Source organism: Taudactylus pleione, unplaced genomic scaffold, assembly GCF_031769625.1.
Source record: "Taudactylus pleione unplaced genomic scaffold, aTauple2 ptg000311l, whole genome shotgun sequence".
In the NCBI taxonomy this organism is placed as follows: Eukaryota; Metazoa; Chordata; class Amphibia; order Anura; family Myobatrachidae; genus Taudactylus; species Taudactylus pleione.
In genome coordinates, this window is record NW_028284712.1 from 2,035,799 (window position 1) to 2,062,546 (window position 26,748).

Consider the following 26,748-nt stretch of genomic DNA (forward strand, 5'->3'; position numbering starts at 1 on the left):
ACAGCGACTGTACAACACTCAATTTCCACTCATTACCATAGACCAGTGTTTCTCAACCTTGGTCCTCAAGGCACACTAATACCCCTTTTATACCGAAGCTAAAACTCTGGTTTTTTAAGGGTTAACCCGGGCAGCTCCCTGGTGTAAAAGGGGAGAGGGTTGGATCGCCGGGTCGAGTGACCCGGCAATCCTACCCATGTAACTAGCAGGGTTTAACACGGGCGTAGCCCGTTAAACCCTGCTGTGAGAACAGCGCACACACGATGACCTGGAGTGCGCTGCTAGCCGGCCGAGTGGTCCGGCTTCAGTGGCGCTTGGAGATGATGTCATCTCCAAGCGACCACTTTCACTCCGTCAAAGCCGGGTCTATGCAGACCTGACTCCGGTGTGAGCGGCGCTGACTCGGGAATATCCCGAGTCGGCGCCGGCAAAATTTCGGGTCTGATCCGGATAGGAACTTTGAGGGTGAGAAACGGAAAGGAAAATCTTTATTTTAAGGATAAAATGTTGGGACACCATGGTGAACCCCTTGGACACCCCCCCCCCAATGACTAATTAGGCAATTGAAAGTTTCAAATTAGCTTTATTAGGCCAATAATTACATGTAATTTTTGGGGGGGTTAAAAAAAGGGCCTCAATTTACCACAAAATCAGCTTTTTCATTAGTTTAGGCACCTCAAATTTTAATTGAAAACTTTATATTTTTCAAGCAATTTTTTTTTCAAAGTGCCCTCAAACTACGCCAGAATCAATTTTTTTTCCTATTTTTTTTGCAATTTTCATTTTATTCGCTTGAGATTCAACGAAAAAAGTTTGTTTTTATCATTGTTTTCCATTTTTTTTTAAAAAGAACAAAAGTATTTCACGCTATTTAAAAACCTTCAGTACTTTCCCAATGCCCACAAATAGCCTTGATATGGTCCTGCTAACAAATCTATCAATTTTAGGGGTCCAGAATGGTCTCCCCGCTTTTTAATGCACTTTTCTTACATCGCATTTGCCAGTCAATTCGCAAACCTCCTCTGCGAGGACCGCAAATACGCATTTTTAATTGGATTGGAGAATTCTTGGGTGCGCGCTTTCATGTGAAGTCATCAGTTTCATGAAACAAACTCACTACTTACAATTTGCACCTAAATGAATTGTCCCCTAACAGTCCAGGTTTTTAGGATATCCATTCTTGAGCACAGATGGTTAATTCAAAATAACTGAGCTACTAATTAAGTCACCTGTGCTCAGGTATGACTAACCTTAAAACCAGGACTGTTAGTGTGGATTGAGGTTGGGAAACACTGCCATAGACAGTGACAGTACACTTACTTTTCTTTCAGTTCCATAGGCATTAACAGGTTAACAACATTTTCCATTCAGCACCATAGACAGTGACCTATGACTGATATCCTTTCAGCACCAGAGATAGTGACACATATAAAACTTTTTCTTTCAGCACCAAGGCTGGATTAAGGCTTGTGGGAGCCCTGGGACAACTACGTTGTGGGGACCCCCACCAGCCACATGGAGCCTACCCCCCTTCCCTGCACCATGGAGCAAAAAACTCCCGCTTACTTGCCTTCTGTTAAACACACGCACGTACACACACAAACTGTATATATATATATATATATATACAGTAACATAACATACACACTAACACATATATTTAGTATACACACACATGAACACATACAATAACACTAACACTTATACCTACGGTGTGCACACACTAACACATATATACAAATTGACACATACATACACATATATACACACTAACACATACATACACATACACACTGACATGCAGGAGCTGCTGGTTGATAATGAAAGCGGGAACCTTACATAATTAGGCCCTCGTGGGTGATATGGGACAGGACTTGCCATATTGGCTCCACCCCCACTTTGGCAGGTTTGAAAGAGATGGGGGCGCCTCCTATTGTGGGGGCCCAGGGACGACCACCCGTCGCCCCCCCACACCTTAATCTGGCTCTGTTCAGCACCATAAACAGTGACCTAACACTGTTTTCCTTTTAGCAGCATAGACAGTGACAGTATAACACTTTCTTCAGCACCATAGATGGGATGTAGTTATGTGACCAGCGGCCACAGGGTCGCCAGTCACAATCCCGATGGCAGAATGCCACCTAGGGATTAATGACAGGTGTCAAGATACTGATGCCTGTCATAATCCTGATGCTGGAATGCAGAACGATGCGAGCCCGAACGAGTTAAGTATGAGCGCCCGTCCTCTTAGCCGTGGAGGGAGGGTTAGGTTTAGGGCACCCCAGAGGGATTTAGGGTTAGACACCCCCTGGGGAGGGTTAAGCTAGGGAAAGGAGGGGTTAGGGTTAGGCACCGCCCTGGGTGAGGGTTAGGTTTAGGGTGCAGGGAGGCGGGGTTAGTTTTAGGCACTATTGGGGGAGGTTAGGGTTAGACACTAGGGGGGAGGTTAGGGTTAAGCTCTCCTAAAGGAGGGTTAGGGTGGAAGAGGGGAAGGTTAGTTGTACTTACCTCCACTCTCTGGATTTCCTCCCTTGGGCCAGCCAGCTGCCAGCAATACAATCCCATTACCCATAGACAATGACCTAACACTGATTTCCTTTCAGCACCATAGACAATGACTGTATAACACTTTTCCTCTCAGCAAGTACACACAGGGATTGGAATGTAGTCAGGAAGCCGGTGGTCGAAATGCTGACCGCCGACTTCCCAACAGTGAAAGCCCGGCATGGGACTAATGATAGGCATCTAATTACCGATTCCTATCAATAGCCCCATGCCGAAATCCCGATGCCCGGCATACCGAACGTAGGTAAGCCAGGCATCAGGAGCTGTTAGTAATGGGGGAGGAGGGTTAGGTTTAGGGACTCCTGGGGGAACTTAGGGTTGAGCACCCCCCTGAGGGGGTGAGTGTTAGGCTAGGGTAAGTGGGGTTAGCATCAGGCACACCCGGGAGGAGGTGAAGGTTAGCCACCCAGGGTGCGGGGAGGGGGGTTAGGTTTAGGCACCCCTGGGGGGAGGTTAGACTTAGGCACTAGGGGGGTGGTTAGGGTTAGGCACCACTAAGGGAGGGCTAGGGGGGAGAGGGATAGGGTTAATACTTACCCTGTCAGAATCTTCATCTCCTGGCCTTCCGGCATCTGTATTTCATCTGCCGAGCTTAGGTCCGGTGGGATAACATACCCATTCCCAAGGATTGTTCCTCAGGAAACAACTAAGTGGGAAAGATTTTGGGCCTGATTCAGACCCACTCGCGAGCGGCTGTCCGCTCGCAAGTGGGTTGATGTTATGCACTGAGCATGCGCACGACGGAGGGAGCTCCGTCGTGCGCATGCGCCAGACGCGACGAGCGAAGGAAAGTCCTTCGCTCGTTGTGTCCGATCAAAGGGGGCGTGCTGTCAATGTTGATTGACAGCACGCCCCCTTTGGTGGGCGTGCCGGGGGCGTGCCTCCCTGACGGGGGCGTTCCCACGGGAACGCCTCCCGTCAGAAGCCGGCCCACTGACATCACTAGTGATGTCAGTGGGAGTGATTTTGGCTCTGATAGAGCCAAAATCACTCCGGAGCTTGCGGTTGAAAACCTCAACCGCAGGCTCCGGCTCGCAAATTCGATGGTCGCGATGGTCTCGACCATCGCGGCCATCACAAAGCACGCTCGTATAGCCTGTGGGTGGTGACCCACAGCTATACGAGCGTCCAGGAGGACGCTCCATGAAAATGGAGCCCGGCCCTCATTCAGAGCGTGCGCTCTGCTCAGAGCGTACGGCTCTGAATGAGGGCCCTTGTTATAGTGAGGGTGGCTGGGGCATGTGATTGGCCCTGCCTCTCAGAGCCACCACAAGTAGTCCCATTTCCCAGCTGATACTGCTACATGAAAAAAGGAACAGCTGCTGTTATGACACAAGGATGGCAGAGTACGGCCAGTAATATTGTGCCTAAGGGTGGCCTGACACTTAAATCCCCCAATGCACTTCATGTACTTCTGTGTGCAACACAGTTCCTAATCTGGGTAAAAAGGCAAAAGACACAGTTCCAATATGAGTGACCTGTGCCATGCCTTGTTTCATGTATCGTTATGGTTAAACTATGACTTTTTAGCAATTCCTTTGTGAAAAGTTATACTCTAGTGTGCCTGGTACATTGTGACCAAAGCAAAAACCCTATTTGATCCTTAGTCCTCTGTAAGGATATCCTTATGTCTATCCTAAGATTGTTTACATTTCTGCTCTTCTGTGCAGGAGTTTTTCCTCGGAGTTCCCCTGAACCTCCCTCCCCTAGTCTCAGAGTATGTTCTTGTGTTCTAATACTTCTCTTCCTTTCCTTCCTGTACATTGTTATAACCCCTGATATATGTGAAAGTTTATATCATGTCACTCATTTCCCTTCTCTGCTCTATATACATATACATGTTAAGATTTTTTCGTCTTTCCTGGTAAGTTATGTGATGTAGACCATGAACCCTTTTAGTTGCCCTTCTTTGAACAGTTTCTAATGTACTTAAATACTTCTGGAGATTTGACCTCCAGAACTGAACTCAGTATTCTAGTATTCAGTAACAAAACACCAAGGGAATGAGGACGCGGCTGTACAAATGTTACAAGGTAACTAGCAAGAATGTTACAATATCGTAAGCCGCATATCCACTTGATGATTAAAATGAGCGATTGAACAATAACAACATTGTTGTTGTTCAATCGTTCATTAATTGTTCACAAATCGGGCATGAAAATGTCGAAAACTACCAGCGATGCGTGCTCCCGCTGGTCGTTTTCGACATCGATAACGACAGATTGACCCATGTTCGGGGATGTGAGGGCGCCTGCACTGAATGACATATCGTTCAGTGTAGGCACCACAGGGGATGAGTTACGACTATACGATTACTATGTTGTAATTGTACTGTTGTTCGACTATCTGCTAGTGGATACGCGGCTTTAGCAGTAAACAACAAGTAAATGATGGAAGGGGATCCATTAGAAAAATTGTTAGTTAGATTGCAGAGAACTCAATACTGCAGGTTAGTAAATATTGAAGATAGCCTTCATCACAGAACATTACAAACCATATCTAAAATAATGGAAGGTCATTGAACAACAATATATAAACATAATTACATGTATGCAGCATTGATGGGTTACAAGTACACTAAAAACTGATCAATGCCGAGTCCTAATCTAATGTAATGACTGCAATACTATGCAAGACCTGATTACTTATCAATCTAATACCTTGGTCTTGACCACTAAAAGTGCACAGATAAACATCAATCAATATAGAATACAATGTGTAAGTATGAGAGTGCATTCGGTGATCTGATGTATGTGCACAGGCAAAATCAATAGCAGGGACATGTAGGAGCATTATAGAGCTGAGCAGATGATACAGGACATGTAGGAGCATTATAGAGCTGAGCAGATGATACAGGACATATAGAGCTGAGCAGATGATACAGGACATGTAGGAGCATTATAGAGCTGAGCAGATGATACAGGACACGTAGGAGCATTATAAAGCTGAGCAGGATGATACAGGACATGTAGGAGCGTTATAAAGCTGAGCGGATGATACAGGACATGTAGGAGCATTATAAAGCTGAGCGGATGATACAGGACATGTAGGAGCATTATAAAGCTGAGCGGATGATACAGGACATGTAGGAGCATTATAAAGCTGAGCGGATGATACAGGACATGTAGGAGCATTATAAAGCTGAGCGGATGATACAGGACATGTATGAGCATTATAAAGCTGAGCGGATGATACAGGACATGTAGGAGCATTATAATGCTGAACGGATGATACAAGACATGTAGGAGAGTTATAAAGCTGAGCGGATGATACAGGACATGTAGGAGCATTATATAGCTGAGCGGATGATACAGGACATGTAAGAGCATTATAAAGCTGAGCGGATGATACAGGACACGTAGGAGCATTATAAAGCTGAGCAGGATGATACAGGACATGTAGGAGCGTTATAAAGCTGAGCGGATGATACAGGGCATGTAGAAGCATTATAAAGCTGAGCGATGATACAGGACATGTAGAAGCATTATAAAGCTGAGCGGATGATACAGGACATGTAGGAGCATTATAAAGCTGAGCGGATGATACAGGACATGTAGGAACAATATAAAGCTGAGCAGATGATACAGGACATGTAGGAGCATTATAAAGCTGAGCAGATGATACAGGACATGTAGGAGCATTATAAAGCTGAGCAGATGATACAGGACATGTAGGAGCATTATAAAGCTGAGTGGATGAAACAGAACATGTAGGAGCATTATAAAGCTGAGCGGATGATACAGGACATGTAGGAGCATTATAAAGCTGAGCAGATGATACAGGACATGTAGGAGCATTATAAAGCTGAGCAGATGATACAGGACATGTAGGAGCATTATAAAGCTGAGTGGATGAAACAGAACATGTAGGAGCATTATAAAGCTGAGCGGATGATACAGGACATGTAGGAGCATTATAAAGCTGAGCAGATGATACAGGACATGTAGGAGCATTATAAAGCTGAGCGGATGATACAGGGCATGTAGAAGCATTATAAAGCTGAGCGATGATACAGGACATGTAGGAGCATTATAAAGCTGAGCAGATGATACAGGACATGTAGGAGCATTATAAAGCTCAGCGGATGATACAGGTCTGCACTGCCTTCATGTTACCCTTTTATCACATTCAGATTGATTTCATGACTTTTATAGAGTGTTAAGTTGAAGCATTTCATATTACTGCTCCATTTTGCTTTTAGCACAAAGATACAAACGACTTGCTACATATAAATAACTGATATTCCAGAACACGCAGTATAATTACACCCAATTATCTGGTAAGTGCCGCTTCCTATTCCTATTATTTTAGCTCTTCTGAATATTATATAGTACGGTTTTTATATTGCTCTATGTGTGCAGCATCTCGATATAGTGAATGTTCTCTTGCAAATGTTTGCTAAGAGAAAACAAATGACCAAAGAGATCAGCCCCCCCCCCTCCTCCCATCACTGAATCCTTCCCAGCTTCCTCTCCAGCTCTGCAGGGGGGCAGTGTCATTAATGTAGCAAAACTGCAAATAGATGAGACTCGGTGGCATTCGGAAAGCTGAGAATTTGCATAGATTTCTTTTATATAGAGCTGGCATTTATGTGATTTTTTTTTTTTTCACGGGCCTGGAATTCAAAGCACTTTCAGAGCAATTAATTACACACTAGCAGTGACTATAGGAAATCACAGCTGTCATTATCCACTCAGCAATATCCCACATACAGCTGCGAATATTTGCCTTTACGGCAATTACTTAGAGTTTATACTAATTGAGAAAGTGAGGTCATGCGACCCCCCTGGCTCCCAATGTAGCCTTCCAAATATACAGTAATGCTGGGTCATTAGGGCAGTATCTTAAACCCCACCTAGAGTCTGTAGATAACCATGGGGTCACTCTGTGTAATTCGATTGGGAACTGTAGAGATGTTATTGAGGGTCATGGCTCCTTTGCTAGTCTTATTGCGGGAGATATGGAATATATTCTGCAAACCAGGGATGAACTGTGGCTGTGCATCAGCCCTGGCAGTCTGGTCACTTGCAAATGGGGTGTGGTTTAGTTTCAAGGGGGATGTGCCGCAAGTTGCAGGGCCTGGTCTCGTGGCAAGCCCCTCTCTCTTCTCGGCCCACTGCCACCACCCCTTCCCACCCCCATAGCTAAAAGCATGTATCCAATGTCGTGGGATGGAGGGCGGGGGTATTTACACCCTCTTCAAATCGGCCCTTCCAGCAATTGCCGGAAGTGCCAATTGGCCAATCCGGCCCTGCTGCAAATCTACAATTCAGTTACGAGGAATGTAAACTGTGCAAAAAAGAAACCAATTAATTGTTAGGAGTTTGTAATCCTAAAATATCCCCACCCAGACACCCCCCTCCCAAAGCTGGCACCTACTGCCCAGGGCTGGATTAACAATGGGGCGGGTTGAGCTCTGGCTCTAGGCCCCCTCATTAAAATAGGCCCACAGCATTTGCTGGGCTGCGCTGCTGCTGTGTAGACATTTTCTTTTCCCGCTGAAACAAGAGCAGCCTGCTAATTGCCGTCTTAGGCCTGCCCCCGACCACAGGCCCTGGTCACGGCCGCGATCCCTCCTCCCCCTCAGGGACCATCAGCACTTGTAAGATTATGGGGAAGTAGGAGTGCAGGTTCATGCAGATTCCCACTCCATAAGGTTTTCATCTTATGCACTGCCCCGCCCCCAGCTCTCCTCTCCTGCTCCCATTGGCCGGGCTTAGTCTGTGCATGCAGACACTGAGCAATACATACATAGTAATGTGAGTGAGACAGCGCTAACAGAGGTGCCCCGAGCCCTTCTATACTCTGTCCCACTGTCCTCCTTACTATACCTGCCTATGCCCTCTTCCCATGTATGTGCCTCTATCCCCTGCCCATATGCCCCCTTCTCATGTGTCTGCCTCTGCCCCCCTTCCCATGTATGTGCCTCTGCCCCCTGCCCATATGCCCCATCTCATATATATACCTCTGCCCCCCTTCCCATGTATGTGCCTCTACCCCCTTCCTCTGCCCCCTTCCCATGTATGTGCCTCTGCCCCTTCCCATGTATGTGCCTCTACCCCCTTCCCATATATGTGCCTCTGCCCCTTCCCATATGCCCCTTTCCCATGTATGTGCCTCTGCCCCCTTCCCATATATGTGCCTCTACCCCCTTCCCATATGCCCTCTTCCCATGTATGTGCCTCTGCCCCCTTCCCATATATATGCCTCTGCCCCCTTCCCATGTATGTGCCTCTGCCCCTTCCCATGTATGTGCCTCTGCCCCCTTCCCATATGCCCTCTTCCCATGTATGTGCCTCTGCCCCCTTCCCATGTATGTGCCTCCGTCCCCTTCCCATGTATGTGCCTCCACCCCCAATAGCCATGCATCTACCCAATCACTTCTGTGCCCATGCCCCTTCCCATATATCATACTTACTGACTTTTCAGGGCACCTTTCCGGGAGCAGCCGGGGAGGAGCTGCTGCTCTCATCTTCAGGGGCGGGGCCTAACTATAGCTGTCATTACACAAATCCTTACAGACCATACCAGCACATTTCTTGGAAAATCTCTCCATCCTGCCCACATGACTAGGAAGTGGCAGCATGTGGGAGATCCACCTACTCTTCCGTGGTGCTGGGGGGTTGCCCAAAAAATTGGGAGCCTCCCATGACTCCCGGGAGAGTAGGCAAGTATATCATATACAGTATGTGCCTCTGCCCCCATCCCATACAGCATATGTGTCTCTGCCCCGTCCCATACAGTATATGTGCCTCTGCCCCGTGCCATACAGTATATGTGCCTCTGCCCTGTCCCATACAGTATATGTGAGTCTGCCCCCGTCCCATACAGTATATGTGCCTCTGCCCCGTCCCATACAGTATATGTGCCCCTGCCCCCGTCCCATACAGTATATGTGCCTCTGCCCCGTCCCATACAGTATATGTGCCTTTGCCCCCGTCCCATGCAGTATATGTGCCTCTGCCCCGTCCCATGCAGTATATGTGCCTCTGCCCCGTCCCATACAGTATATGTGCCTCTGCCCCCGTCCCATACAGTATATCTGCCTCTGCCCCGTGCCATACAGTATATGTGTCTCTGCCCCGTCCCATACAGTACAGGTGTCCCTGCCCCGTCCCATACAGTATATGTGCCTCTGCCCCGTCCCATACAGTATATGTGCCTCTGCCCCCGTCCCATGCAGTATATGTGCCTCTGCCCCGTCCCATGCAGTATATGTGCCTCTGCCCCGTCCCATGTAGTATATGTGCCTCTGCCCCCGTCCCATACAGCATATGTGCCTCTGCCCCGTGCCATACAGTATATGTGCCTCTGCCCCCGTCCCATGAAGTATATGTGCATCTGCCCCGTCCCATGCAGTATATGTGCCTCTGCCCCGTCCCATGCAGTATATGTGCCTCTGCCCACGTACCATATAGTAAGTGTGCCTCTGCCCACGTACCATATAGTATGTGTGTCTCTGCCCCCGTCCCATACAGTATATGTGCCTCTGCCCCCGTCCCATGCAGTATATTATACCTCTGCCCCCGTCCCATGCAGTATATGTGCCTCTGCCCCGTCCCATGCAGTATATGTGCCTCTGCCCCGTCCCATGCAGTATATGTGCCTCTGCCCCATCCCATGCAGTATATGTGCCTCTGCCCCCGTCGCATGCAGTATATGTGCTTCTGCCCCCGTCCCATGCAGTATATGTGCCTCTGCCCCCGTGCCATTCAGTATATGTGCCTCTGCCCCTGTCCCATACAGTATATGTGGCTCTGCCCCGTCCCATGCAGTAAATGTGCCTCTGCCCCGTCCCATGCAGTATTTGTGTCTCTGCCCCGTCCCATGCAGTATATGTGCCTCTGCCCCCATCCCATGCAGTATATGTGCCTCTGCCCCGTCCCATGCAATATATGTGCCTCTGCCCCGTCCCATGCAGTATATGTGCCTCTGCCCCATCCCATGCAGTATATGTGCCTCTGCCCCCGTCCCATGCAGTATATGTGCCTCTGCCTACGTCCCATGCAGTATATGTGCCTCTGCCCCGTCCCATGCAGTATATGTGCCTCTGCCCCGTCCCATGCAGTATATGTGCCTCTGCCCCCGTCCCATGCAGCATATGTGCCTCTGCCCCCGTCCCATGCAGCATATGTGCCTCTGCCCCCGTCCCATGCAGCATATGTGCCTCTGCCCCGTCCCATGCAGCATATGTGCCTCTGCCCCATCCCATGCAGCATATGTGCCTCTGCCCCGTCCCATGCAGCATATGTGCCTGTGCCCGTCCCATGCAGCATATGTGCCTCTGCCCCGTTCCATGCAGCATATGTGCCTCTGCCCCGTCCCATGCAGCATATGTGCCTCTGCCCCGTCCCATGCAGCATATGTGCCTCTGCCCCGTCCCATGCAGCATATGTGCCTCTGCCCCGTCCCATGCAGCATATGTGCCTCTGCCCCGTCCCATGCAGCATATGTGCCTCTGTCTCCGTCTCATGCAGCATATGTGCCTCTGCCCCGTCCCATTCAGCATATGTGCCTCTGCCCCGTCCCATAAAGCATATGTGCCTCGGCCCCCGTCCCATTCAGCATATGTGCCTCGGCCCCCGTCCCATTCAGCATATGTGCCTCGGCCCCCTCCCATGCAGCATATGTGCCTCTGCCCCCGTCCCATGGAGTATATCTGCCTCTGCCCCGTCCCATGCAGCAGATGTGCCTCTGCCCCGTCCCATGCAGCAGATGTGCCTCTGCCCCCGTCCCATGCAGCAGATGTGCCTCTGCCCCCGTCCCATGCAGCATATGTGCCTCTTCCCCCGTCCCATGCAGCATATGTGCCTCTTCCCCCGTCCCATGCAGCATATGTGCCTCGGCCCCCGTCCCATGCAGTATATGTGCCTCTGCCCCGTCCCATACAGTATATGTGCCTCTGTCCCTGTCCCATACATTATATGTGCCTCTGCCCCCGCCTCTGCCCCCGTCCCATACATTATATGTGCCTCTGCCCCCGCCTCTGCCCCCATCCCATACAGTATATGTGCCTCTGCCCCGTCCCATACAGTATATGTGCCTCTGCCTCCATCCCATACAGTATATGTGCCTCTGCCTCCGTCCCATACAGCATATGTGCCTCTGACCCATCCCATACAGCATATGTGCCTCTGACCCGTCCCATACAGTATATTTGCCTCTGCCCCATCCCGTACAGTATATGTGCCTCTGCCTCCGTCCTGTACAGCATATGTGCCTCTGCCCCATCCCATGCAGCATATGTGCCTCTGCCCCATCCCATGCAGCATATGTGCCTCTGCCCGTCCCATGCAGCATATGTGCCTCTGCCCGTCCCATGCAGCATATGTGCCTCTGCCCGTCCCATGCAGCATATGTGCCTCTACCTCATCCCATGCAGCATATGTGCCTCTGCCCCGTCCTATGCAGCAGATGTGCCTCTGCCTCCGTCTCATACAGCATATGTGCCTCTGCCCCGTGCCATACAGTATATGTGTCTCTGCCCCGTCCCATACAGTATATGTGTCCCTGCCCCCGTCCCATACAGTATATGTGCCTCTGCCCCGTCCCATACAGTATATGTGTCCCTGCCCCCGTCCCATACAGTATATGTGCCTCTGCCCCGTCCCATACAGTATATGTGCCTCTGCCCCCGTCCCATGCAGTGTATGTGCCTCTGCCCCGTCCCATGCAGTGTATGTGCCTCTGCCCCGTCCCATGTAGTATATGTGCCTCTGCCCCCGTCCCATACAGCATATGTGCCTCTGCCCCGTGCCATACAGTATATGTGCCTCTGCCCCCGTCCCATGAAGTATATGTGCCTCTGCCCCCGTCCCATGAAGTATATGTGCCTCTGCCCCGTCCCATGCAGTATATGTGCCTCTGCCCACGTACCATATAGTACGTGTGCCTCTGCCCCCGTCCCATACAGTATATGTGCCTCTGCCCCCGTCCCATGCAGTATATTATACCTCTGCCCCCGTCCCATGCAGTATATGTGCCTCTGCCCCGTCCCATGCAGTATATGTGCCTCTGCCCCGTCCCATGCAGCATATGTGCCTCTGCCCCGTCCCATGCAGCATATGTGCCTCTGCCTACGTCCCATGCAGCATATGTGCCTCTGCCTCCGTCCCATGCAGCATATGTGATTCTGCCCCGTCCCATGCAGCATATGTGCCTCTGCCCCGTCCCATGCAGCATATGTGCCTCTGCCCCGTCCCATGCAGCATATGTGCCTCTGCCCCCGTCCCATGCAGCATATGTGCCTCTGCCCCCGTCCCATGCAGCATATGTGCCTCTGCCCCGTCCCATGCAGCATATGTGCCTGTGCCCCGTCCCATGCAGCATATGTGCCTGTGCCCCGTCCCATGCAGCATATGTGCCTCTGCCACGTCCCATGCAGCATATTTGCCTCTGCCCCGTCCCATGCAGCATATGTGCCTCTGCCCCGTCCCATGCAGCATATGTGCCTCTGCCCTGTCCCATGCAGCATATGTGCCTCTGCCCTGTCCCATGCAGCATATGTGCCTCTGCCCCGTCCCATGCAGCATATGTGCCTCTGCCCCGTCCCATGCAGCATATGTGCCTCTGCCCCGTCCCATGCAGCATATGTGCCTCTGTCTCCGTCTCATGCAGCATATGTGCCTCTGCCCCGTCCCATTCAGCATATGTGCCTCTGCCCCGTCCCATAAAGCATATGTGCCTCTGCCCCCGTCCCATACAGCATATGTGCCTCTGCCCCCGTCCCATACAGCATATGTGCCTCTGCCCCCGTCCCATTCAGCATATGTGCCTCGGCCCCCGTCCCATTCAGCATATGTGCCTCGGCCCCCTCCCATGCAGCATATGTGCCTCTGCCCCCGTCCCATGCAGTATATCTGCCTCTGCCCCGTCCCATGCAGTAGATGTGCCTCTGCCCCGTCCCATGCAGCAGATGTGCCTCTTCCCCCGTCCCATGCAGCATATGTGCCTCTTCCCCCGTCCCATGCAGCATATGCGCCTCTTCCCCCGTCCCATGCAGCATATGTGCCTCGGCCCCCATCCCATGCAGCATATCTGCCTCGGCCCCCGGCCCATGCAGCATATGTGCCTCTGCCCCGTCCCATGCAGCATATGTGCCCCTGCCCCCGTCCCATGCAATATATCTGCCTCTGCCCCGTCCCATGCAGTATATGTGCCTCTGCCCCGTCCCATGCAGTATATGTGCATGGGACGGGCCCCGTCCCATGCAGTATATGTGCCTCTGCCCCGTCCCATGCAGCATATGTGCCTCTGCCCCCGTCCCATGCAGTATATCTGCCTCTGCCCCGTCCCATGCAGTATATGTGCCTCTGCCCCATCCCATGCAGTATATGTGCATCTGACGGGCCCCGTCCCATGCAGTATATGTGCCTCTGCCCCCTTCCCATGCAGTATATGTGCCTCTGCCTCCGTCCCATGCAGTGTATGTGCCTCTGCCCCGTCCCATGCAGTGTATGTGCCTCTGCCCCGTCCCATGCAGTATATGTGCCTGTGCCCCGTCCCATGCACTATATGTGCCTCTGCCCCCCTCTCATGCAGTATATGTGCCTCTGCCCCGTCCCATACAGTATATGTGCCTCTGCCCCCGTCCCATGCAGTATATGTGCCTCTGCCCCCGTCCCATGCAGTATATGTGCCTCTGCCCCTGTCCCATACATTATATGTGCCTCTGCCCCCGCCTCTGCCCCCATCCCATACATTATATGTGCCTCTGCCCCCGCCTCTGTCCCCATCCCATACAGTATATGTGCCTCTGCCCCGTCCCATACAGTATATGTGCCTCTGCCTCCATCCCATACAGTATATGTGCCTCTGCCTCCATCCCATACAGTATATGTGCCTCTGCCTCCGTCCCATACAGCATATGTGCCTCTGACCCGTCCCATACAGCATATGTGCCTCTGACCCGTCCCATACAGTATATTTGCCTCTGCCCCATCCCGTACAGCATATGTGCCTCTGCCTCCGTCCCGTACAGCATGTGTGCCTCTGCCCCCGTCCCGTGCAGCATGTGTGCCTCTGCCCCGTCCCGTGCAGCATATGTGCCTGTGCCCCGTCCCATGCAGCATATGTGCCTCTGCCCCGTCCCATGCAGCATATGTGCCTCTGCCTCCGTCCCATGCAGCATATGTGCCTCTGCCCCCGTCCCATGCAGCATATGTGCCTCTGCCCCGTCCCATGCAGCATATGTGCCTCTGCCCCGTCCCATGCAGCATATGTGCCTCTGCCCCGTCCTATGCAGCATATGAGCTTCTGCCTCCGTCCCATGCAGCATGTGTGCTTCTGCCTCCGTCCCATGCAGCAGATGTGCCTCTGCCCCCGTCCCATGCAGCATATGTGCCTCTTCCCCATCCCATGCAGCATATGTGCCTCTTCCCCGTCCCATGCAGCATATGTGCCTCTTCCCCCGTCCCATGCAGCATGTGTGCCTCTGCCCCGTCCCATGCAGCATGTGTGCCTCTTCCCCCGTCCCATGCAGCATATGTGCTTCTGCCTCCGTCCCATGCAGCATGTGTGCCTCTGCCCCGTCCCATGCAGCATGTGTGCCTCTGCCCCGTCCCATGCAGCATGTGTGCCTCTGCCCCGTCCCATGCAGCATGTGTGCCTCTGCCCTGTCCCATGCAGCATATGTGCCTCGGCCCCCGTCCCATGCAGCATATGTGCCACTGCCCCGTCCCATGCAGCATATGTCCCTCTGCCCCCGTCCCATGCAGTATATCTGCCTCTGCCCCATCCCATGCAGTATATGTGCCTCTGCCCCATCCCATGCAGTATATGTGCCTCTGCCCCGTCCCATGCAGTATATGTGCCTCTGCCCCCTTCCCATGCAGTATATGTGCCTCTGCCTCCGTCCCATGCAGTATATGTGCCTCTGCCCCGTCCCATGCTGTATATGTGCCTGTGCCCCGTCCCATGCAGTATATGTGCCTCTGCCCCCGTCCCATGTAGTATATGTGCCTCTGCCCCCGTCCCATGCAGTATATGTGCCTCTGCCCTGTCCCATGCAGTATATGTGCCTCTGCCCCCGTCCCATACAGTATATGTGCCTCTGCCCCCGTCCCATACAGTATATGTGCCTCTGCCCCGTCCCATACAGTATATGTGCCTCTGCCCCTGTCCCATACATTATATGTGCCTCTGCCCCCGCCTCTGCCCCCGTCCCATACAGTATATGTGCCTCTGCCCCGTCCCATGCAGTATATGTGCCTCTGCCCCGTCCCATACAGTATATGTGCCTCTGCCCCCGTCCCATACAGTATATGTGCCTCTGCCTCCGTCCCATACAGCATATGTGCCTCTGCCTCCGTCCCATACAGCATATGTGCCTCTGACCCGTCCCATACAGCATATGTGCCTCTGACCCATCCCATACAGTATGTTTGCCTCTGCCCCGTCCCATACAGTATATGTGCCTCTGCCCCCGTCCCATACAGTGTATGTGCCTCTGCCCCCGTCCTATACAGTATATGTGCCTCTGCCCCATCCCATACAGTATATGTGCCTCTGCCCCGTCCCATACAGTATATGTGCCTCTGTCCCCATTCCATACAGTATATGTGCCTCTGCCCCCGTCCCATACAGTATAAGTGGCTTCTACTCTCTTCCCATATATGTGTCACTGTCACCTCCCTATAGCTATGCCTCTAACCCACTCTGCCTCTTCCCCATATTTGTGCCTCCACTCCTTCCTCATATGTGCTTCTGCCCTTTCCCATCTTTAATAATATTTCCTATGCCCCTTCCCTCCCATAAATCTGTGCCTCCACCCCTCCCATTTTGTATCTGTACCCTTCTCTTCTGTGCCTCTGCCCCCTCTCTATCTATGCCCCTTTTCCATTTTCCTCTTTGTGCCTCTCCCTATTTGTGCCTCTACCCCCTCACCCCGTGGATGCTGGCTGAGGCTCAGCAGAGGGCGAGGCATGACTGAACAGAAGAGCAGCTGCGTTCATCATCACCACATCACCTAAGAATGCCAGGTGAGCACAGCTGTAAATTATTCAGCTTTTATACATTTTTTTTTTCATTTAAAAAAGTGCTTTATTCCTTTATAATCATTAATGGTTTCAAAATGGATTTTTTTAACCACTTGCCTGGCATGTTCGCAGCAGATGTAACCAGTCAGAAATACACACTGGGCGGCTGCCGTAACTTAATCTTGCAGCAGCCGCCAATCTCAGAGGGACCTCCCGGTTCCTCCTCACCCACGACTCCACCTCCAATTTCTCCCAAACACGGCTGTCAATAGTAATCAGGCAGCCCCGTGGAACCCCCACCCAGCTTTGCTTTGCAGCCGCAGCCCTGCCCCTAGTGTCCAGCTCACTATGCCACAAGTGATTGGGCAATTCAAACACGCTCCCCACCTGGTGCTAGATGCGTTTACATCATTGATCAAGCAGCCCAGCATGCAGCTGCAGTGCAGCCATGGTTCCACTCTGCCCCAGTAGCGCAACTTCATCCCAGACGCCCAGAGGCAAGCTATAATTTGGTGCCCTCCCCCCATCACAGCCGCTGACACTGTAACATAGCATTTCGCATGCAGATACGGCCACAGGGACACATATAATAGCATGCCACAGATCATTTTAATCAGCAGAAGCTGCTTGTGCCCCCCACCTCACATGCCCTCTTACCCGCAGCTTTGTTTGATACATCCTTGTTGACATGCAGCTCCCAGATGAAGATCTGCAGCTACGCTTATCCCCGGGCCAGCCACTCAGGACTCTGCTGAGGCTAGGGCTGCTGCCAGGGAGGTGTAAGACAGAGAGTTGTAGGTGAGGGGAGGTGCCGGACGTGTCACACTGGCATAAGAAGCTGCTGAGGAGCAGCGACACCAATGAGGAGGGACAGGCTATAAATAGGTGGGGGCAGCAGCTGATGGTCTGTCACGGAGCAATCCACAAGTGTATGGTGGCTTCTCAGGTGCCGGGAAGAGGTGCCAGTATTGGGCGTCCGTGACGGTACACTCCGGGTACATAGTTACAGCCCTAAGTGGGGTGAATATATTGTGGGCACAGGAGTAATTGCCCTTTCAGTGTTGGAGCCCGGCGGCAGGCGCCTCCATTGTCTCCCATAGTTCTGCCCCTGCTCTGCCCCCAGTGTCTGGATCACTGCTGGCCACAGTGATCAGGCAGCCAGATCAGTGTAACTCCTGCCTAGCAGCCCCTCTCCCCTGTGTGTGTGAAACATTGAAATTGATTTCCTTATATTTGCCTGATTGATTTAGTGCCACCGACATCTTTATGTATTTGGTATCTGTTTGGCTACTATCTGGAGGGCACCAGTGGTTATTTTTTTCACGAGGAGTGCTGATCATTGGAATATATATATATATATATATATATATATATATATAGTATATACTGTGTTTCTGCCATTCCACCATACACTTTAGCATGGCTCCTCCCCGTCCCCCCTTCCGTCTCTGCCACTAATACAGTAAAGTATTTTAATTTTATTTTTAATTGGAAAACTATTTTTTTCATGAGGAGTGCTGATCGCTGGAATATATATATATACATACACTGTGTTTCTGCCATTCCACCCTACACTTTGGCATGCTGCCTCCCGCTCCATCCCCCCTTCCGTCTCTATCACTAACACAGTGAAGTATTTTGATTTTATTTTTAATTATAAAACTATTTTTTTTTTAAATGTCCCCAAATGTTTTTTTTATTATCAAATTATGTAAATAATGACTATTTAAACTTGATTTTGCATTTTTGTTAAATTATTTTATATTGAATCAGGTTTAAATAGCTATTATTTACAGAAGTTCAGAATTTTAAAAAAATCTACAATTTTGGGGACATTTTGGAAATTATATTAGCCAATTTAGTGGTTAAATATACTTTATCTACACTGTTTATTTATCTTTGTATATATATATATATATATATATATATATATATATATATATATATTGTGACAAGAATCACAGAGACAGGGTAAAATGCAACAGATGTTTATTTACTCACCATAGGCAGGAATACAGGACAGTGCAGTGTTCATAGGCAAGATGTTACAGGCTGGTACATAGAATCTTCCAAAACAGCAATACAGTTCTTTAGTGGACTCACAGGTCCAGTATCCCTAACACTAGTGCCCCCCACACCTATAACCTCGGTGACTACTTCACCGTCAGGATCAGTTTGCCAGTGTCTCTGCAGCTCTTCTACCTGCCTCACACAGGTGTCTGTAAACAGCTGCCTTTCCAGACTCAAACTTACACACCCAAATCCTCGCCTGGATCTGACAACTGATTGAGGCAACACCTGAACTGGACCCTTCAGTACTACTGCTTTTGCTCTGCCAAACCTGAGATATCTGGACATTTCACATTCACTTCATGTGGAATAATGCTGACCCTGTCACACTCCTCCCCCCTTAGCATCAACTACCCTGGTGAAGCTAAGAAACCATCAGGCGAGCTCCTTACCTTGCCCACATCTATTTGTGCCATTCGTTCGGGCACACAACTCTCTACCTTTTTCCAAAGTTCGCCATCTTCACCCTCTTCATCCTCCTCCCCTAGCTTCACCATAGGGTTGTTTGGAGGGTCGGGCCCAACACATTTTCTGGAAAGGGCATCAGCACTGAGGTGCTGTTTCCTTGGATGATGCTGTACCTCAAATTTAAATGGCTGCAAAGACAAAAACCAGTGGGTTACATGAGCATTCACTTCTTTATTCATGTGCGTCCACTGTAAAGGGGCATGATCAGTAACCAACAAAAATTCCCGCCCCAACAAATAATATTTTAACGAGTCTACTGCCCATTTGATTGCCAAGCACTCTTGCTCCACAGTTGAGTACTTTTGCTCCCTGGGCAGCAATTTCCGACTGAGGTAGAGGATGGGTTTCTCTTCCCCTTCTACCACTTGGGAAAGGAATGCCCCAATCCCATATCTGAGGCATCTGTCTGCAATATAAATTGCTTCTTGAAATCAGGAGCCTGCAAAACAGCGTGCCTCAAATCCTGCCATGCAGCTCCTGCTGATCTAGACCACACTATTTTGTCTGGGAACTGTTTTTTTAGACACTCAGTCAATGGCGCTGCCCTAGTGGCAAAATCACCTATGAATCTGCGGTAGTGACCCACTAGGCCAAGGAATGTTCTGAGCTGGGACTTACATTTGGGTTTAGACCATGTGAGGACCGCCTCCACCTTACTGGGCTGAGGTTTTACCTGCCCACTGCCTACAATATATCCCACATTTTTCACCTCCACCATTCTAATGGCATAATTCTTGGGATTAGCAGTAAACCCATGTGACCGTAACACTGCTTCTACTCTTGGAAGATGCAACTTCCAGTCGGGGATAAAGATGACGATGTCATCTAAATTTGCAGCTGCATACCCCCTGTGGGGCCGAAGCAACTCATTCATAGCCCTCTGGATAGTTGCTGAGGCTCCATGGAAACCAAAAGGCAGAATTTTGTACTGGAACAAACCCTCTTGGGTAGAGAAGGCTGTTTTTGCTTTAGCAGCTTCAGTCAAAGGAATCAGCCAATACCCTTTTGTCAAACCGAGAGTGGTTAGATACTGTCTTTTTGCTAGATTCTCCACCAGCTCGTCAACCCGGGGCATAGGATAGGAGTCAAATTGAGAAACTTTATTTAACTTGCGAAAGTCATTACAGAATCTTAAAGCCCCTGAAGGCTTAGGCACTAAGACAATAGGGTTTAACCATTCACTGTTTGACTCCTCCACTTATCATTTTACCGCTGCCCGTTTTGCCTCGGGTATGCAATAGGGTCTCTGCTTTATTATCACCCCGGGAGGAGTAACAATATCATGCTGTATGATTTGGGTCTTTCCTGGAATAGCAGAGAACACATCTTGGTTTCATGCTTTTAAGCTCACCACTTACTGTTTTTGGCTAAGACTGAGGGTGACCTCCATGGGTACCTGACAGTCTGGGGTTTTCTTTGCCACTAAAGAGGGCTGACTGACACTTTCTTTCCAAGGTTTTAATAGATTTACATGATAAATTTGTGCCTCCTTCCTTCTACCCTTCTGTCGTATCCTGTAGTTGACAGGTCCCACAGCCTCTATGATCTCATATGGGCCTCGCCATAAAGCATACAATTTGCTCATCAGTAGTAGACACAAGCACTAGTACCTCATCTCCGGGTTTGAAAGACTGGTTGACTGTGGTAATGTCATAATTGCGTTTCTGATGCCGTTGAGCTCTGCCGTTCAGCAGTGGTGGAATCTGCCTTAACCGGCCATACAATTGGGACACAAACTGACAGATATTAGGATCTTGACATGGCTGTTGCTCCCACCCTTCTTATAACACATCCAAAATCCCTCTAGGTTGCCTCCCATAGAGGAGTTCGAAGGGACTGAACCCCATGGAGGATTGGGGCACCTCACGAGCTGCAAACATCAAATAAGGCAGGAGAAGACCCCAATCTCGCTTTTCTTGTGACACCGCCATCTTTATCATCTGTTTAAGGGTCTGGTTAAAGCATTCCACTAGGCCATCCGTTTGCAGGTGATAAACTGAGGTGGTAATCCTATCTCCTATCTACCCTCAACAGCCGGCACAAATCTTTCATCAATTTAAAGAAAGCTTTCATCTTTGTAAACAACCAACATTGGATGATAATTTTATCCTGCCCGAGCAGTAGGTGTGTAATGAATGTGACACCGGATTGGACAAACCCTGTGGCCAGGAGAGGTAGTTGTTGTCCTCCAGTGCAGCTCTCCTGTCCCTCATCTGGCCTGAGACAGGGGACAGGAACTTGGGTGCCTCTATACTCTTGGGGAGCTTTTACGATGCAGTATAGACATTTTGTTGGCTGAGGTCTATGGAGTGAATCCATAGTAAAGGGCTTTGTAAGTACATTGAAATTACTATTATACAGTACCCCCTGTTTTCATTCCTCTGTTTAGATTCTTTTGTTCTAGAGACAAGAACCATAAATGTCAATTTTGTAAGCTTGAATGCAGAAAATGAAGATATGTGACATAAATTCCCATAATGGCAGTTGCTCAGGTAATTGTTCTTTTAAAACAAAATAATCCACTATTATTTATGGGGTATAAGGATTCATAATTCAAATCAGCATTATTATCAATATTCAGAATGAATTTACATTTCATCTTGTAAAGTGAGAGCAAATGGTGTAATAATCAGTATATATGCTATAGCTTATAGAACTTCATCAGTTAAATATGCAAAAATTAAACTGTCTCGTATTTCTTACATATTGTATATGTGCCAGCAGCTTGTGTTATCTGTAGCCGATTCATTCATTGCGTAATTTCCAGTAACCGCCTAAGTTCTTGTCTGTGTAGTTTGGTAGTAAGGGCTAATTCTACCGAGGACTAACTCTTTGGATTTAGGTGGAATGTTAATTACAATTTAAGAAAATCTGTGGTCAGCACCATAACATGCTAGCCAGACGCCCTGTGCCACCCCTCCCCCCCTTCCTGAGTGCATGACGTTGACCAGCAGGGGGCAGAGCCACCAGGAACAGGAAGTGCAGCACTGTCCGGAGTGTCCTGGTGACGTTCTGGAATCGGTATGACATGCCGCCGGATCTAAGCCAAATGTAATAACGACGCCGGAAGACAGAACAGTGAAGATACTGACAGGGTGAGTATTTTAACTATTGCTAACCCTTTCCCCCCCTAACCCTAACCCTCCTTTAGGGGTGCCTAACCTCTCCCCCCTAGTGCCTAACCCTATCCTCCCCCCAGGGGTGCCTAAACCTAACCCCCCCTTCCCACACCCTAAACCTAACCACTTGTTGGGGGTGCCTAACCCTAACCTCCCCCCGCTAGTGCCTAAGCCTAACCCTAACCTTCCCCAAGGGGGGGCCTAACCCTAAGTCCCCCAGGAGGTCCCTAAACCTAACACCCCCATCCCCGGGCTAAGTGTTCTACTTACCCGTTGCAGACAATCTGGATGGTGGGGGTCGGTGTTCTGGCGTTGGGATTAACATTGGCATCGGTATTTTGATGCCTATGTTAAATCCTTTGCCGGGATTACGCTGTCGGCAGTACCGCCCTGAGCGTCCTCATGATGCTCCAGGTAGGCATCCTGCAGTATGTTCAGCCACTCGGAACTGCCGACCGACGGCTTCCTGACTGCATACCAGTGTTCCGAGTGGCTGAACATACTGCAGGATGTCTGCCTGGAGCCTCATGAGGACGCTTAGGGCGGTACTGCCGCAGCGATACTGGCTGCAGGAAGCTGTTACAGGCATCCTACCAGCCAGTAGCAAGGTCCATAGGGCAGCGGTACTGCTGCCCCCAGAGCCCTTCGCCCTTTGCTCATGCCACACACCCTTAGTTACGTTCTGGGTTTACAGCATGGCTCCTCCGACTTCACACTGGATATTTCTATGCTAAGTATACATGCTTAGATTTCTGTGAGATGGCTCGTTTACCCTGATTTATGTAGTGATATTAAATGTTTGGCACTTCAGTTGGTGTGCTGGTCCTGTTCCCTGCTTGGGCTCATGCTGGATGCTTAAGGATGGTTGGTGTTTTATGAATATTGCTGACCTTGCACCAAATAACGAATAAGAAAATTGTGATGTGTGCTGTTCCCCTGGTACTGATATAACAAATAGTACTGATATAACAAATAGTACTGATATAACAAATAGTACTGATATAACAAATAGTACTGATATAACAAATAGTACTCATATAACAAATAGTACTGATATAACAAATAGTACTCATATAACAAATAGTACTGATATAACAAATAGTACTCATATAACAAATAGTACTCATATAACAAATAGTACTGATATAACAAATAGTACTCATATAACAAATAGTACTGATATAACAAATAGTACTCATATAACAAATAGTACTGATATAACAAATAGTACTCATATAACAAATAGTACTCATATAACAAATAGTACTCATATAACAAATAGTACTGATATAACAAATAGTACTCATATAACAAATAGTACTCATATAACAAATAGTACTCATATAACAAATAGTACTGATATAACAAATAGTACTGATATAACAAATAGTACTGATATAACAAATAGTACTCATATAACAAATAGTACTGATATAACAAATAGTACTGATATAACAAATAGTACTCATATAACAAATAGTACTCATATAACAAATAGTACTGATATAACAAATAGTACTCATATAACAAATAGTACTGATATAACAAATAGTACTGATATAACAAATAGTACTCATATAACAAATAGTACTCATATAACAAATAGTACTGATATAACAAATAGTACTCATATAACAAATAGTACTCATATAACAAATAGTACTGATATAACAAATAGTACTGATATAACAAATAGTACTGATATAAGCGCTAAACCCAGTAGGAGTTCTGCGCAAATTAAGTTATTTGTAGGTCGAACTGTTCCACTATAATCCTGATGTCACGGTTGCTGCTCAATGTTCTCCAAATGGACCGTTGTTATGTGGTCCCAAAGGTTTATGTAATATAAAAGGTGAGAAGAAGCACCTTATAGTGTAATATAGTTAGTGAGCTCACGGGACACTGCAGGATAAATAAATGCGTACCGCGTGGACCTAATAAACAGGCATTGTAGTGTTAAATCTTGGAGCCACACAATTCGTCCCTACACTGAACACGTGCTACTTTTCTCCAGGCACGATTATAGGTTGGGAGAGAAGAATGCTGAGTAATGGCCTGAATCACATCTGGAGGGTAGGGTCCAGAAGCAGGGGAGGGGGACAGGCGAGGAGCAGGGGAGGGGGACAGGCGAGGAGCAGGGGAGGGGGACAGGCGAGGAGCAGGGGAGGAGGACAGGCGAGGAGCAGGGGAGGGGGACAGGCGAGGAGCAGGGGAGGGGGACAGGCGAGGAGCAGGGGAGGGGGACAGGCGAGGAGCAGGGGAGGGGGACAGGCGAGGAGCTGGGGAGGGGGACAGGCGAGGAGCAGGGGAGGGGGACAGGCGAGGAGCAGGGGAGGGGGACAGGCGAGGAGCAGGATGGGGGAGGAGCAGAGGGATGGTGCTGTAGCAATAGATGGCAGGCCCTCTATCAGGAGAGGTGCAGTGTGTGACGGCCCAACGTGGTTTGTCTGATAGACTTTATCAAGGGTATGCTCTCTCTCTTTCTCTCTCTCCTTATAAGGTGCAAAAAGACAATGTGTTATAATAATACAAAAAGTACATTTCCAATCATAAAAAGAGTAAATCGAGGCTTGAAAATAGTGTTAGGAGACAGCATATACTGGATATAATAACTTATCCAAAAAGTGCCATGATAATAAAGAAGCCAGTCAGCCTCCTGTCACTGATGACCCGACGGCCATTATTGTGCTCACTGCAATCTACGCGTGGCCTAGTGACAAAGGGGGAGATGTACTAAGCTCTGGAAAGTGATACATTGGAGAGTGATAAACTATCAACCACTCAGCTCTGTCATCTGATTGGCTGGTAGTTTATCACTCTCCAATGTATCACTTTCCAGAGCTTAGTACATCTGCCCCAGTGTGAGACTGAAAGAAACATATGTAAAAATGAATGAGCTAGTGGGTTTCCCAACTTAACCCAAAGGGTATATAATTGAAAGCCGGAGAGTGTCTCCGGCGTTGAGAGGAGAACATTATAGATCAAAGCTTCATTGTGACACTTCCGCTATACAAAATGAGTCCCTTACTCTCCATAAATGGGAGCTGAGCAATATAGGACTGTAACAGGTAGGGTCAGCACCCTCTCACCCAAACATGAAATATGGGATAGGAATCAACGCAACTTTATTCCCATTGTGCAGTAATACGCATTTTAAGATCCTTTTAGAACTATCCAAAAAGAGCCACCAGTCTTCTGCTCGATATTCTGGTAAGCCCATCATCTGGAGAAGTTCTGGAATATTGTTGCAATACACAAGATTGTTAGCTTGGCTAATGAACGGCAGTATGGCTTGCTCTCCATTTCGATACAACGTTATAGTAACATCCAGCTCAAGACTGCGCTTTTCTTGTAGTCTGGATGCTAAAAGCTCAGCTCCTTTTTTCGATAAATTCAAATAACAAATTAAATTGTTTAGTTCCTTTTGAGAAAATTTGTTTGGAGTAGAGGAACTTTCTTCAAACTCGCTTTCATCTGTGTTGTCACTTGCACTGGATGAAATGAACATTTCCACATCATCACATTCAACTTCGCACAAAGAACTGAATAATGGTGCAGGTAAATCTTCCCTATGTGGTATCAGTTGTTTTGCAGAATTCATACTCTCAAGTATGAATCTTAAGTCCTTGGTAAGAAAAGAAATTTTTTGTTCCCCAGTGTAATCAATAATCAACTGATTTAATAGTTAGATTAATGGCATCATAGGGCACGATTCTATTCAACGCGATGTAAATAGCGCCGGGAGTGAGCTCCCGGAGCTATTCGATACACTGCGCTGCCAAGTCCGACTAATGATTTCTTCTCTCATCCCTCCGGGGATGAGAGAAGAAATCCGACAAAAGTCCTGGCGCGAGGCTGTTTTCTGCCCTTCGTGCCTGGAAAACAGCCTCGCGCCGGGAAGTTAGGTTGGGGAATGCCCGTTATCGCGCCTAAACACCTTGTTTAAGGCACGAGAATGAGCCTTCCCCGACCTAACATCGCGATGAATTGAACAGCTCCGGGAGCTATCTCCCGGCGCTATTTACATCACGTTGAATAGAATCGTGCCCATAGTACAACTCACAATTGTCATCGATAAATTAAATTTACAAATAACAAAATCGTTTTCACTATTGTAGACAACAATGGTTAAAGGAATAATTAAAAAATACAAATAATTGAAATAATTAAAAAATAATTTTAAAACAGCATCACAAGTTAAAAATCAGACATATAAAGCACTTAAAACTGCAACGCGTTTCACTGCACCTGGCCACTTCCACACAGCACCTGGCCGCTTCCTCGCAGCACCTTGCCGCATCCACCAAGCATCTGGCCGCTTCCACACAGCATCTGGCCGCTTCCTCACAGCCCCTGGCCGCTGCCTCACAGCACCTGGCCGCTGCCTCACAGCACCTGGCCGCTTTCTCACAGCACCTGACCGCACCCTCACAGCACCTGGCCACTTCCTCACAGCACCTGACTGCTTCCTGCCACCACCTGGCCGCTTCCTCGGAGCACCTTGCCGCTTCCACCGAGCACCTGGCCGCTTCCACACAGCACCTGGCCGC